The sequence below is a fragment of the Macaca mulatta genome, chromosome 10, assembly GCF_049350105.2.
Source record: "Macaca mulatta isolate MMU2019108-1 chromosome 10, T2T-MMU8v2.0, whole genome shotgun sequence".
NCBI lineage: Eukaryota > Metazoa > Chordata > Mammalia > Primates > Cercopithecidae > Macaca > Macaca mulatta.
Genome location: NC_133415.1, coordinates 93,857,915 through 93,872,043, shown reverse-complemented (window position 1 = coordinate 93,872,043; position 14,129 = coordinate 93,857,915). Strand labels below are relative to the sequence as shown.

At 43.9% G+C, this 14,129-nt stretch overlaps 1 long non-coding RNA gene across 1 annotated transcript in view; it reads left to right on the top strand.

Moving 5' to 3' along the window:
- Positions 1 to 526: 526 nt before the first annotated feature.
- Positions 527 to 14,129, top strand: part of LOC144332171 (uncharacterized) — a 51,478-nt gene continuing 37,875 nt past the window's right edge. Inside the window, exon 1 of the long non-coding RNA XR_013399955.1 lies at positions 527 to 802. This is a non-coding gene — a long non-coding RNA (uncharacterized LOC144332171). The remainder of the gene's footprint in view (positions 803 to 14,129) is intronic.

Sequence of the window (14,129 nt, the reverse complement as noted above, 5' to 3'; positions counted from 1 at the left end):
TTCCTGCATGGCCAAACCCACCAAGATTTTTGCAGCTACTGCTTCCTTCTCTAGTACTCATGGGACCCACATCTGTGCTTACAAAGTCCCCATTGTAGAGACGGGGAGATGTTTCTGGAAGCAATAGTGGGAAAGGGTGAGTGAAGGCAGCTCCCCCTGCCTGGGTAGTCCTAGAATAGGAAGGGGGTAAGCAGTCAATACATGCAGTGGAGAGGACTCTGACCTGGGAGGAAGGAAGACAAGCTACTTGCCCCAACCCTGCCACCAGCACAATCAATAAACCTTGCTCTGTGCTAAGCCTCAGTTTCTCCACTTCTTCAAGGAAGGGTCTTCCAGCTGAGCCCTTCCCTGTTTCTGTCCCTATCTCCTTCTCTCTTCCAGAAAGTCTCTTGCCTTCTCTTGACTCACAGAAGACATCACTTCCTTGAAGACTTGGCTCACTATAAGCCTCCTGGCAGCTCCTTCCTGGGGCACTGGGCCAAACTCCTGACAAGATTAAGAAGAGGTTTTGGATCTGGGCCAGACTAGGAAAACAGGAAAGATGATGAACAAAACTTCCCTCCTTCTGAGGGTTGTTTATTCCAGTGTTCCTTCAGTCGAGTTTTCTGGGTACACAGCAGCCTCTGGCCCAGCACTTAGTGCACCCTTGGTCTATCACACAGACTTGCTCCAGTGTCCACTTGTCCAACTGCCCCAAACTCCTGGAAACCAGAAAGAACGCAGATGTGTCTCAACTGAGTGCCTACCGTATTTCCATAGGAGGAACTGTCTTCGCATGAAAGCCCCTCTGCAGCTCCTTAAGGTAAGCAGTGTTCTTTCCATTTTGCAGCCATGAAAACTGAGGCTCAGGGAGGCTCCCCAAGGTCACCCAGCATGTTGGTGTTGGATCCAGAAATCGAGGGGGTTGGAAGGGAGGACATCTTATCAGTTAAAACAATATTCTTTGGAGGCTGATGAACTTTTCTGAGTTTGAATTTTGACTCTGCCACTTACTGCCTATGGAATCTGGACAAGTTCCTAGTGGGAAGCAGTTTTGGGTCACAGTGGGGATCACAGACTCTGGAATCAAATGTCAGTTCCACCATCTGCTAGTTATGTGACCTTGGGCAAGTTCCTTTGCCTCTCTGCACTTCAGTTTCCACAGCTGTCAAACAGGATAATAATAGTGCCTGCCTCATCAACTTGTCGTGTGGATTAAACGTGATAATCCTTGTGGGGCATTTAGCACAGTGTCTGGTCCATGGTCCGGTGCCATCCATGTCAGCTATGGTCTGAATGCAGGCCGCGCTGACTCGGGCTACCACCTGTTTCCCTGCTTATCACCTGTCACCCTGGTGGCTCACTCAGCACTTGGCGTGTTGTAGGTGCTCCTGGGCTTACCAACTGAAGGAGTGATTGGGAATTGACTCAGTGTTTCTGAAAGCAGGCTTCTGACAATGTGTGGGAGAAGGATTCTGGAGGAAAAGGATTTTCAGGAGTTTCCAAACCAATCAGCAAGTAATTGCTTTTTGCACACTAGTATGAACTTAGACCAGTTTCAGATTGGTTCTCTGAATGTTACCTATGCAAACAGAAGCATACCTATACTCACACCTGTAGAAGCAATCTATACTGATTGTGGACGGTTACAATGCTACATAAAGACCTAAAGCAGAGAGTTAAAGTTCTAAGTAAACTTGCTTCAAAAGAGTTGCCCACTGTTTATCTGAGGCATGTCCTTCCAGAATTTTCCTAAGCCTTGTACCTTTTTTTTTTTTTTTTTTTTCTTTTTGAGACGTTGCCCAGGCTGGAGTGTAGTGGCGCAATCTCGGCTCACTGCAAGCTCTGCCTCCCGGGTTCACGCCATTCTCCTGCCTCAGTCTCCTGAGTAGCTAGGACTACAGGCGCCTACCACCACACCCGGCTAATTTTTTGTGTTTTTAGTAGAGACGGGGTTTCACCGTATTAGCCAGGATGGTCTCGATCTCCTGACCTCGTGATCCACCCGCCCCGGCCTCCCAAAGTGCTGGGATTACAGGCATGAGCCACCGTGCCCAGCCTACTTTTTTTTCTTTTTTTGAGACAGGGTCTCACTCTGTTACCCAGGCTGGAGTGCAGTGGCATGTGATCTTGGCCCACTGCAACCTCTGCTTTCTGGGCTCAAGCAATCCTAGCACCTCAGCCTCCTGAGTAGCTGGGATCACAGGTGCACGCCACTATACCTGGCCTTTTTTTTTTTTTTGGTAGAGGCAGAGTTTTGCCATGTTGCCCAGGGTGATGTTGAAATGCTGGGCCTAAGTGATCTGCCCGCCTCGACCTCCCAAAGTGCTGGGATTACAGGCGTGAGCCACCATACCCAGCCTCTATGCCTATGCCTCATTTTTAAGTGTCACTGTGTACCCTAGTTGGCGTTAGACACTGCAGGTCCCCGAAGAAGTAGAGATTACTGTCTGTACCTTAGGGACAGGCACAGTTGGGGCGGGACCCAGAATTCACGGAACACTTAATCAGCAATTAAAACGTCCACAGTACCAGTGACTCACTCGCTCAATACGTACTTAACATCTGTGGTTCAGAGACCCGGAAATGACAAATCAAGGTCCTACTTGGCTTCAGAGTGAGCCCCAAGATTGAATCAGCAAGGAAACCCTTTGGTATATTTGCCCCCTGTTTATGGGCCTGTCAACCAAGCCTCAGTGGGAGGGCAGGACGGGTGATGTGTCCTCGCTGCCCAGAAAATTGCACTTTCCTGCCTCATTTATTGTATGTAGAGAAGCGAACTGAGGAGCCCGACAGGCTGGGCTTGCCACAGGTGGCTTCTGGGACCTTGGGTGACTCACTCCCTTCTCTGAGCATCAGGTTTCTCATTTGAAGCATGGGGAGGATCCTCCTGCCTTGAAAGGCACATTTTTCATCCATTCATTCATTTGTAAAAGATGGTATTTCACGAGTGTGGAGGGATGACTCAATAAACATAGCCATCTAGGGGGAAAAAAGAATTGGGTCATTTGGTAGATTGTATTACTGTTCAGCAAATATTTACTTTCCCCAGCCCCCACCACTATGGGAGGAATATACTTCCTCACCCTGTTGATATTGCACTTGGCCATGTGACTTGCTTTGGCCATGAGAATATGTGTGGAAGTCACAGAGGCCAGGCCCAAGGCACAAAGTGTTTCCATTCACCCCTTTGAGCAACCGTCCTCGGTCATGAGAACCACAAGTCCCAGACAGTGGAAGCTCCTTCAGCCTGGACTCCAAATGAGAAGATGTACGAGACAGTCACCTACTCACCCCACAGCCTGGAGCCCAGCCCAGCCAGCCCCAGAAAGCCCAGCAGAGCCCCAGCTTGACCCACAGATCCCTGGGCGAGAAGTGAATGTTTACTGTTGTAAGCACCAGGCTTCTGGAAGTTGTCTTTTATGCATCATTATCACAGCAAAATCTGACCAATGTGGATCCCTGGCTCACTCCTTATATTGAGTTTAGCTTGGGTCTTGAGTGAGGATTTTCTTTTATTATTATTATTATTATCTTTGATACAGAGTCTCACTCTGTCACCCAAGCTGAAATGCAATGGTGTGATCTCAGCTCAGTGCAACCTCTGCTTCCCTGGTTCAAGCAATTCTCCTGCCTCAGCCTCCCGAGTAGCTGGGATCACAGGCGCCCGCCACCACACCTGGCTAATTTTTGTATTTTTAGTAGAGATGGGGTTTCACCATGTTTGCCAAGCTGGTCTAGAACTCCTGGCCTCAGGTGATCCACCCACCTCAGCCTCCCAAAGTGCTGGGATTACAGGTGTGAGCCACCGCGCCTGGCCAAGCAAGGATTTTCTCATTAGATGATATTTGACCTGAGATCTGCATGTTTAGGGGGAGCTAGTCACGTGGTCATCTAGGGGAGAAATGTGCCAGGCAACAGGAATAGCAATGCTGTGGTCCTGAGGCTGGAGGAAACTTGGCCTGTTCAGGAAAAGAAAGAAGGCCAGTGTGAAAGAAGTAAGGGTTGTTTGGTAACTGAGAGGGAGACAGTCTGAGCTCTAGACTCATATATTCAATATGGCACTTCAGGCTGGGCATGGTGGCTCACACCTGTAATTATTTTATTTTTAATTGACACATAATGATTGTATTTATGGGGTACAACGTGATATTTCAATACATATATACACTATGATGATCAAATCAAGGTAATTAGAAAATCCATCACCTCAAACATTTATCGCTTCTTTGTGGCGAGAACATTTCAAATCCTCTTTTCTGCTATTTTGAGATGTACGTTATTCTTAACTATAGTCACCCTATTGTGCAATAGAACACCAGAACTTGTTTCTTCTACCTAACTGTAACGTGGTACCTATTGGCCAACCTCTCCTCCTCCTCCCTCTGCCAACCCCTCCCTAGCCTCTAGTAACCACTATTTTACCCTCTAGTAACCACTATTTTACCCTCTACTTCTATGAGACTTAAAACAAAAAAATTTTTTTTTGTTTTAAGACTGGAGTGCAGTGGTGCGATTACAGCTCACTGCAGCCTTGAACTCCTGGGTTCAAATGATCCTCCTGCCTCAGCCTCCTGAGTAGCTGAGAACCTCAGGAATGTACCATCCCACCTAGAATTTTTTTTTTTTTTTGAGTCAGAGTCTTGCTCTGTTGCCCAGGCTAGAGTGCAATGGTGCAATCTCAGCTTACTGCAACCTCCACCTCCCGGGTTCAAGCAACTCTCCTGCCTTAGCCTCCTAAGTAGCTGGGATTACAGGTGCCTGCCACCACGCCTGGCTAATTTTTTTTTGTATTTATAGTAGAGATGGGGTTTCACCATATTGGTCAGGCTGGTCCCGAACTCCTGACCTCGTGATCCCCGCACCTCAGCCTCCCAGAGTGCTGGAATTATAGGTGTGAGCCACCGCGCCTGGTCCACCCAGAAAAAATTTTAACTTTTTTTGTAGAGATGGAGTCTTGGTATGTTGCTCAGGCTGGTCTTGAACTCCTGGACTCAAGCAATCCTCCTTTCTTGGCCTCCCAAAGTGTTGGGATTACAGGCTTGAGCCACTGTGCCAAGTGGAGATCAATTTTTTTAGGTTCCACAGATAAGTAAGAACATACAGTTTGTTTTTCTGTGTCTGGCTTATTTCATGTAACATAAAGTCACCAGATTCATCCAGGTAGTCGCAAATGAACAGGATTTAGTTCTTTTTTATGGCTGAATAGTATTCCATCGTTTGCATGCACTGCATTGTCTTCATCCATTCGTTCGTTGATGGACACTTAGATTGATTCCATACACTGGCTATTGTGAATAACGCTGCAATAAATATGGGAGCACAGATACCTCTTTGACATGCTGATTTCCTTTCCTTTCCTTTATTTTATTTTATTTTCAAGACAGAGTCTCACTTTGTTGTCCAGGCTGGAGTGCAGCGGTGCCATCTCGGCTCACTGCAGCCTCTGCCTCCCAGGTTCAAACAATTCTCCTGCCTCAGCCTTCCAAGCAGCTGGGACTACAGGCATGTGCCACCACACCCAGCTAATTTTTTGTATTTTTAGTAGAGACAAGGTTTTACCATGTTGGCCAGGCTGGTCTCAAACTCCTGGCCTCAAGATCCGCCTGTCACAGCCTCCCAAAGTGCTGGGATTACAGGCATGAGCCACTGGGCCCAGCCTATTTCTTTTAGATGTATACCTAGTAGTTGGATTCCTGGATCATATGGTAGTTTCATTTTTAATTTTGGGGGGAACTTCCATACCGTTTTCTATGATGGCTGTACTAATTTACAGTCCCACAAAAAGTGTGTAAGGGTTCCCTTTTGTCTGCATCCTTGCCAACACTCGTCTTTTGTCTTTTTGATAATAGTGGTTCTAACTGGAGTGAGATGATATGTTTATGCTTTTGATTTGCATTTCCCTGATGACTAGTGATATTGAGCATTCTTTCAAATATCTGTTGGCCATTTGTAAGTCTTATTTTGAGAAATGTCTATTAGGGTCTTTTTTTCCATTTTAAAATTGGATTATTTGGTTTGTTTTTTGTTTTTGTTTTTGATTTGTTTTTTGCTATTGAGTTGTCTGTTACTTATATATTCTGGATATTAACCAGATGTATAGTTGGCAAATATTTTCTCCCATTCTGTGTGTAATCTCTTCGTGCGTTGATTGTTTCTTTTGTGCAGAAGCTTTTCAGTTTGATGTAATTCCATTTGTCTATGTTTGCTTTTGATGCCTGTGCTTTATTTTTATTTTTGAGACAGAGTGTTGCTCTGTCATCCAGGCTAGAGTGCAGTGGCGCACTCTCAGCTCACTGCAACTGCCACCTTCTGGGTTCAAGCAATTTTCCTGCCTCAGTCTCCCAAGAGTAGTTGGGACTACAGGCATGTGTCACCGTGGCCAGCTAATTTTTGTGTTTTTAGCAAAGACAGGGTTTTGCCATGCTGGCCAGGCTGGTCTCGAACTCCTGACCTCATGTGATCCGCCCACCTCGGCCTCCCAAAGTTCTGGGATTACAGGCATGAGTCACTGCACCCGGCCTATGCCTGTGCTTTTGAGGTCTTATCTAAAAAACCCTTGTCCAAACCAATGTCAAAAAATGTGTCCCCATGTTTTCTTCTAGTACGGTTTCATAGTTTTGGGTCTTAGATCTAAATGTTTAATTCATTTTGAGTTGATTTTTGTACATGGTGAAAGGTAGGGGTCTAGTTTCATATTTTTGCATACAGATACCCAATTTTCCTGGCACCATATATTGATGAGACTGTCCTTTCCCCCATGTGTGTTTTTTGCACCTTTGTTGAAAAATGAGTTGGCTGTAGTTGCAGGGATTAATTTCTGATCTCTCTATTATGTTCCATTGGTCTATACATCTGTTTCTAGGTAGTTTGAAGTACTAGCCAATGTATTTCTTTTTTGGTATAATGCCTTTTATCTTATCACATTTCTCTGGTTCCTTTGGCGTTGGAGGTTGTTTTTATAGCAGAAGTGCAGAAAGAAAAGAATGAAAATAAACGAATATTAGCTTTTTTTCTTTTTCAGTATGGGAAATTTTAAGCATTTACAAAAGTAAAGGGAATAATGTAATGAACCTTTACATACTCATCACCCGGCTTAAAGTGATCAACTTATGGATAAACTTCTTTAATTATATGCCCATCTACCCTCTCCTTTATGAGATAGTTTCTGTGCAGATCTCAAACATCATATCATTTCATCTGCAAACATTTCTCCATGTCTCTCTAAAAAAGGAACTTTAACCATGTAGCCACAATTATTATTATTACACCTAAAAAACCAACAACAAATTCTTAATATCATCCAATATCCAGTCCATGTTTAAATATACTGAATTGGCTGGGCACGGTGGCTCAAGACTGTAATCCCAGCACTTTGGGAAGCTGAAGCGGGTGGATCACTCAAGGTCAGAAGTTTGAGACCAACCTGGCCAATATGGTGAAACCCTGCCTCTACTAAAAATACAGAAATTAACTGGGCATGGTGGGATGCGCCCGTGATCCCAGCTACACGGGAGGCAGAGGTTGCAGTGAGCCGAGATGGTACCACTGCACTCCAGTCTGGGCAACAGAGGGAGACTCCGTCTCAAACCAAAACAAAACACTAAACAACAAATTCTTAATAGCATCCAACATCCACCATGTTTAACTATACTCAATTGGCCAGGCACAGTGGCTCATGCCTGTAATCCCAGCACTTTGGGAGGCTGAGGTGGGCAGATCACTTGAGGTCAGGAGTTTGAGACCAGCCTGGCCAATATGGCAAAACCACATCACCACTAAAAATACAAAAATTAGCCAGGCATGGTGGTGCACGCCTGTAATCCCAGCTAATCACTTGAACCCAGGAGCAGAGATTGCAGTGAGCTGAGATGGTGCCACTGTACTCCAGCCTGGACAACAGAACTAGACTGTGTCTCAAAAAAAAAAAAAAAAATATATATATATATATATGTGTGTGTGTGTGTGTGTGTGTGTGTGTGTGTGTGTGTGTGTGTGTATATACCCAATTGTTGCATAATTTAAAAAACATATTGTATTCATTTGAATCAAGATCTAAACAAGGTCCACACAATCCACTGATTGGTAATAATTAAGTCTCTTTTACCCTTTAGGCTCTCCCTTTCTCTCTTTTTTAAGTGTGGAAGGTGGAATAAGCAGGATTGGAGAGATTTTCCCTTGCTCTGCCTTCAGTTTGTTTATTGAAGAAATAAGGGGCTGGGTGGGGTGGCTCATGTTTGTAATCCCAGCATTTTAGGCGGCTGAGGCTGGTGGATCACTTGAGGTCAGGAGTTCAAGACCAGATTGGCCAACACGGTGAAAACGCATTACTTCCAAAACAACAACAACAACAAAAAACCCACCACCACCACCAACAATAAACCCCCCTCAAAACAACAAACAACAACAACAACAACAAAATTAGCCAGGTGTGGTGGCACATGCCTGTAGTCCTTGAGAGGCTGAGGCAGGAGAACCACTTGAACCTGGGAGGTGGAGGTTGTAATATATATATATAGTATTTGTCTTGTAGAGTCTTCTACCTTCTGGTTTGTGGATTGCATCCCGGTGGTGTCATCTAACACATGAGCCCCCAATCCCTTGTATTGGTCCTCGGCCTGATTCCTAACAGGCTGCACAGTGGGAGGTGAGTGGTGGGCCACTGAACGAAGCTTCATCCGTATTTACAGCTGCTCCCCATCGCTCGCATTACCACCTGAGCTCTGCCTCCTGTCAGATCAGCAGCAGCATTCCATTCTCGCAGGAGTGCGAACTCTTGTGAACTGCGCATGTGAGTGATCCAGGTTGAGAGCTTCTTCTGTAGCCCAGGCTAGAGTGCAGTGGCCGGATCTCAGCTCACTGCAAGCTCCGCCTCCCGGGTTCACGCCATTCTCCTGCCTCAGCCTCCCGAGTAGCTGGGACTACAGGCGCCCGCCACCTCGCCTGGCTAGTTTTTTGTATTTTTTAGTAGACACGGGGTTTCACCGTGTTAGCCAGGATGGTCTCGATCTCCTGACCTCGTGATCCGCCCGTCTCAGCCTCCCAAAGTGCTGGGATTACAGGCATGAGCCACCTCCCTCCCTCCCTCCTTCCCTCCTTTCCTTCCTTCCTTCCTTCCTTCCTTCCTTCCTTCCTTCCTTCCTTCCCTCCCTCCCTCCCTCCCTCCTTCCTTCCTTCTTTCCTTCCTTCCTTCCTTCCTTCCTTCCTTCCTTCCTTCCTTCCTTCTCTCTCTCTTTCCCTCTCCTTCTTTCTCCTTCTCCTTCCTTCCTCCCTTCCTTCCTTCCTTCCTTCCTTCCTTCCTTCCTTCCTTCCTTCCTTCCTTCCTTCCTTCCTTTCTCTTTCTTTCTTTCTTTCTTTCTTTCTTTCTTTCTTTCTTTCTTTCTTTCTTTCTTTCTTTCTTTCTTTCTTTCTTTCCTTCCTTCCTTCCTTCCTTCCTTCTTTTCCTTCCTTCCTTCTCTCTTTTTCTTTCTTTCTTTCTCTCTCCTTCTCTTTCTCCTTCTCCTTCCTTCCTCCCTCCCTCCCTCTCTCCTTCCTTCCTTCTCTCTCTCTTTTTCTTTCTTTCTTTCCCTCTCCTTCTCTTTCTCCTTCTCCTTCCTCCCTCCCTCCCTCCCTCCCTCCCTCCCTCCTTCCTTCCTTCCTTCCTTCCTTCCTTCCTTCCTTCCTTCCTTCCTTCCTTCCTTCCCTCCCTCCCTTTTCTTTCTTGCTTTCTTAGGTGCTTTATTGAAATATAAATTATATAACATAAACTGTGCATTCTTAAAGTATACAATTTGACAATAAGTATCATAAAAAGATTGCTACTGCTGTTACTGTCTTGACTCAAGGATGGCTCCATACCTACTTATTTAAAAAATTGGCTGGGCGCAGTGGCTCATGCCTGTAATGCCAGCACTTTGGGAGGCTGAGGTGGGTGGATCATTTGAGGTGAGGAGTTCGAGACCAGCCTGACCAACACGGTGAAACTCCGTCTGTACTAAATATAAAAATTTAGCTGGGCATGGTGGCGCATGCCTATAATCCCAGCTACTTAGGAGGCTGAGGCAGGAGAATCGCTTGAACCCGGGAGGCAGAGGTTGCAGTGAGCTGAGATTGTACCATTACACTCCAGGCTGGGCAACAAGAGTGAAACTCCATCTCAAAAAAAAAAAAAAAAAAAAATCAGAAAAACAAGGAAAATATAGCAAATAAGTTGCCTGTAATTGACGCTTGATAGTTGTACATATTTATGGGGTACAGTATATGATATTTCAATACATGTGTACAGTGTGTAATGATCAAATCAGGATAATTAGCCAATGTACCATTTTTTTTTTCAGTATCCTTATAAACTTATGGATTTTGAATCTGTTTTATTTTAAACTCTACTGATTCTTCAATTGCCTCATCTTTGGTCAACAAGAGCCTCTTCACGTTGGCTTCTGAGTCTTTTTGACATGACACTATAGCTTTATTGCTTTCTGGAATGAAAAAATCTTCCTGGTTCATCTTGTACATTTTTTGCTCCAGACCTTGAATCAGCTGTTTCTCCTAGGAGCCCTGGTTCTTTTGTGGGAAATGGTTTTGATATTGCAACCTTTTCTCTAGGGGTGTTCATAGTTACTGCATTGGTAATTGTTTCTAGGCCTTTTTAGTGGGTAGAGCTAGAGAAAAATGTTTTAGGAGATCTTGAGTTCATACTGATATTTTAAATTTCAATTTAAGGTATAGCATTTTTACTTCTTTTATATTTATATTTTTTCTTAAGCTGAAAATGTTGGTTTTAGTGGCAATAACATTAGATTTATTTGCTTTATCTTATAATGTATAAAATAACAACTTCTATTAATAATACGATTATGGAAAACGTTCTAAGATTAAAAACTGGTCAGGTGCGGTGGCTCACACCTGTAATCCCAACACTTTGGGAGGCCGAGGGGGGCCAGATCACCTGAGGTCGGGAGTTTGAGACCAGCCTGACAAACATGGAAAAACCCCATCTCTACTAAAAATACAAAAAGAATTAGCCAGGCATGGTGGCACGTGCCTGTAATCCTAGCTACTCGGGAGGCTGAGGCAGGAGAATTCCTTGAACCTGGGAGGCGGAGGTTGCAGTGAGCCAAGATCACACCATTGCACTCTAGCCTGGGCAACAAGAGTGAAACTCCATCTCCAAAAAAAAAAAAAAAAAAAAAAAGAAAAAAGAAAAAAAATTAAAAACTTTTCTTTTTTTGGCAGTTCTTCTTGTCCTTTGGGTATATCCTGATGGGAATGTACAAATTACTATGTTTAAAGTCATTTGAAGTAATTCTTCTCTGAGCACTTATACCATCAATTTAATACATAGTTTTATACATTCATTTCATTTTGCTTTCATTTTAGAGGTTACTTTATTTAAAATTCCATTTTGTTTTAATGATTATGTGGAACATTTACATCGTTCCATAGCCAAATTTTCAAAATAAGTATATTCAGGTAAGTCTAGCTTCTATACTTGTTCTTTGTACTCTGATGTCTTCCTTTCTCATAGCCATTTTTTAAAAAGTTCTTTTCTTTTATTAAAAAATATAAGCAAATGTATATATTGATTTCCCCTCTTTTGTACATGTTAGCATACCATACACTTTTCTTCTTTTACTTAACTATATATATAATATATGTATATACATTTTATATTTTATTTATTTATTATTTATTTATTTATTGAGACAGGGTCTTGCCCTGTTGCCCAGACCAGTGTGCAGTGTTGTGAACATGGCTCACTGCAGCCTCAACTCCCTGGGCTCAAGCAATCTGCTTACCTCAACCGTTTGAACAGCTGGGGTCACAGGCGTGCACTACCACGCCTGGCTAATTTTCCTTCTATTTTTTTTGTAGAGACAAGGTTTCACTAGGTTGGCCAGGCTGGTTTTGAACTCCTGGGTTCAAGTGATCCTCCTGTCTCAGGCTTCTGAAGTGCTGGGATTATAGGCATGAGCCACCATGCCCAGCCTAACAATATATTCTGAAGATCACTCTACTACAGTATACAAAGATAGCTGTCATTCCATTTTATGGCTTCATAGTACTCCACTGTGTAAATATGCCATAATTTATTCACATAATCCCCTGTTGATGGATATTTTGGTAGTTTCTAGCCCCTTGTTATTACAACGAGTGCTGCAACAAAGAACCTTGTGTCAGACATTTGCCAGAGTATTTTTGGGATCGACTCATGGAAGTTGTATTGCTAAGTAAATGCATATGTAATATTGGCTTTTGAGATCCTAGCCCAAGAATGCTTTCTTTATTATCAGTTATTTTTTAAATAGCAAAATCTATCAAAACTCTTTTCACTGTAAATTGACAATTTGTAACTGTAAATTTGTGAGGTACAAAGTGATGTTATAATGTATGAATACAATGTGGAAGAATTAAGTCAAACTAGTTAAGACATCCACCACCTCAACAAGAATACTATCTGTGTGAGCTTTTATCACACTACCTCTCTGTGCATCAGTTTCTCATCTGCAAAATGAGAATAATAACAGTATTTACCTCAGGGAGTTGTTGGGAAGACTAAATGGGCTAGTTGTTTTAAAATGTTTAGAATAGGCTGGGCACGGTGGCTCATGCCTGTAATCCCAGCACTTTGGGAGGCTGAGGTGGGCGGATTGCCTGAGCTTAGGAGTTCAAGACCACCCTGGGCAACAGGGTGAAACCTTGTCTCTACTAAAAAAAATACAAAAACTTAACTGGACATGGTGGCGGGCACCTGTAGTCCCAGCTACTTGGGAGGCTGAGGCAGCAGAATCGCTTGAACCCAGAAGGCGGAGGTTACAGTGAGCCGAGATCGTGCCACTGCACTCCAGCCTGGGCGACAGAGGGAGACACTGTCTCAAAAGGAAAACAAAACAAAGAAAAACAAAACAAAACAAAACAAAACAAAAGAAAAAAAAAACAAAAGAAAAATTAGCTGGGCATGGTGGTGGGTGTCTATAATCCCAGCTACTTGGAAGGCTGAGGCAGGAGAATCACTTGAACCCAGAAGGTGAAGGTTGCAGTGAGCTGAGAAGGCACCACTGCTCTCCAGCCTGGGCAACAGAGTGAGACTCCATCTTGGTAAATAAATAAATAAATAAATAAATAAATAAATAAATAAAGTGTTTAGAATTTTCCTGGTACATGAAAAATGTTCAATAAATGTTAGTTGCTTTTATTATTAGCAAAGGGATAGAAAGTATGGGAATATGTGGACAGGTGGAACAGTAGAGTTAGATGCTGCTGTAAGTTTTTAAGAAGGGATTCTGGAGCTGTTCCTTCTGCCCCTGCAGGAAAGGGAAGAATCGAATAACCCAGTAATGAAGTTTGGAGATTCAATGAATAGGACAAGGACTAATAGCTTAATGTTAGCATAGACAGTGGCCCCTAAGGCTCCAGATGCCCCTCTTCCAAATGCTGGAGTGCTGGCTACACACTCTGACCTGTCTGGAGACTTAGATGCACTCTGGAGGAAGAGAGGAAGGAAGCAGTCACTTGACCACATTTAACCTGAGTTTATTCACAGTAAATCTCTGCCACTAGGCTGCATGGGCACTTGGGATAGAAATGAAATTCAGTTATACAAAAACAAGGTATTTTATATATTCTTTTTTTTTTTTGAGACAGAGTCTCGCACTCTCACCTAGGCTGGAGTGCAGTGGTGCCATCTCGGCTCACTGCAAGCTCCACCTCCTGAGTTCACACCATTCTCCTGCCTCAGCCTCCTGAGTAGCTGGGACTACAGGCGCCTGCCACCACGCCTAGCTAATTTTTGTATTTTTAGTAGAGACGGGGTTTCACCATGTTAGCCAGGATGGTCTCGATCTCCTGACCTTGTGATCCACCCACCTCGGCCTCCCAAAGTACTGGGATTATAGGCGTGAGCCACTGCGCCCGGCCTTTATATATTCATTTTACATGAGCTTATGGCCTATGAAATTCAACTCATTACAACATAATTATTGACTGAGAGCCGGAGGCACAAGAGGAGGGTGTGAAAGAATGGAAGGAGTGGGAGGGAATAAAAGAAATATTGGAAGGCAGCTCTTTGTTCACCTTACACATGGGGCTAGAGCTCTGATGTCCAATATAGTAGCCATTAACTACCTGAGTCCAATGGCTACCAAATTGGAAAACCTAGCCATAGAAATTTT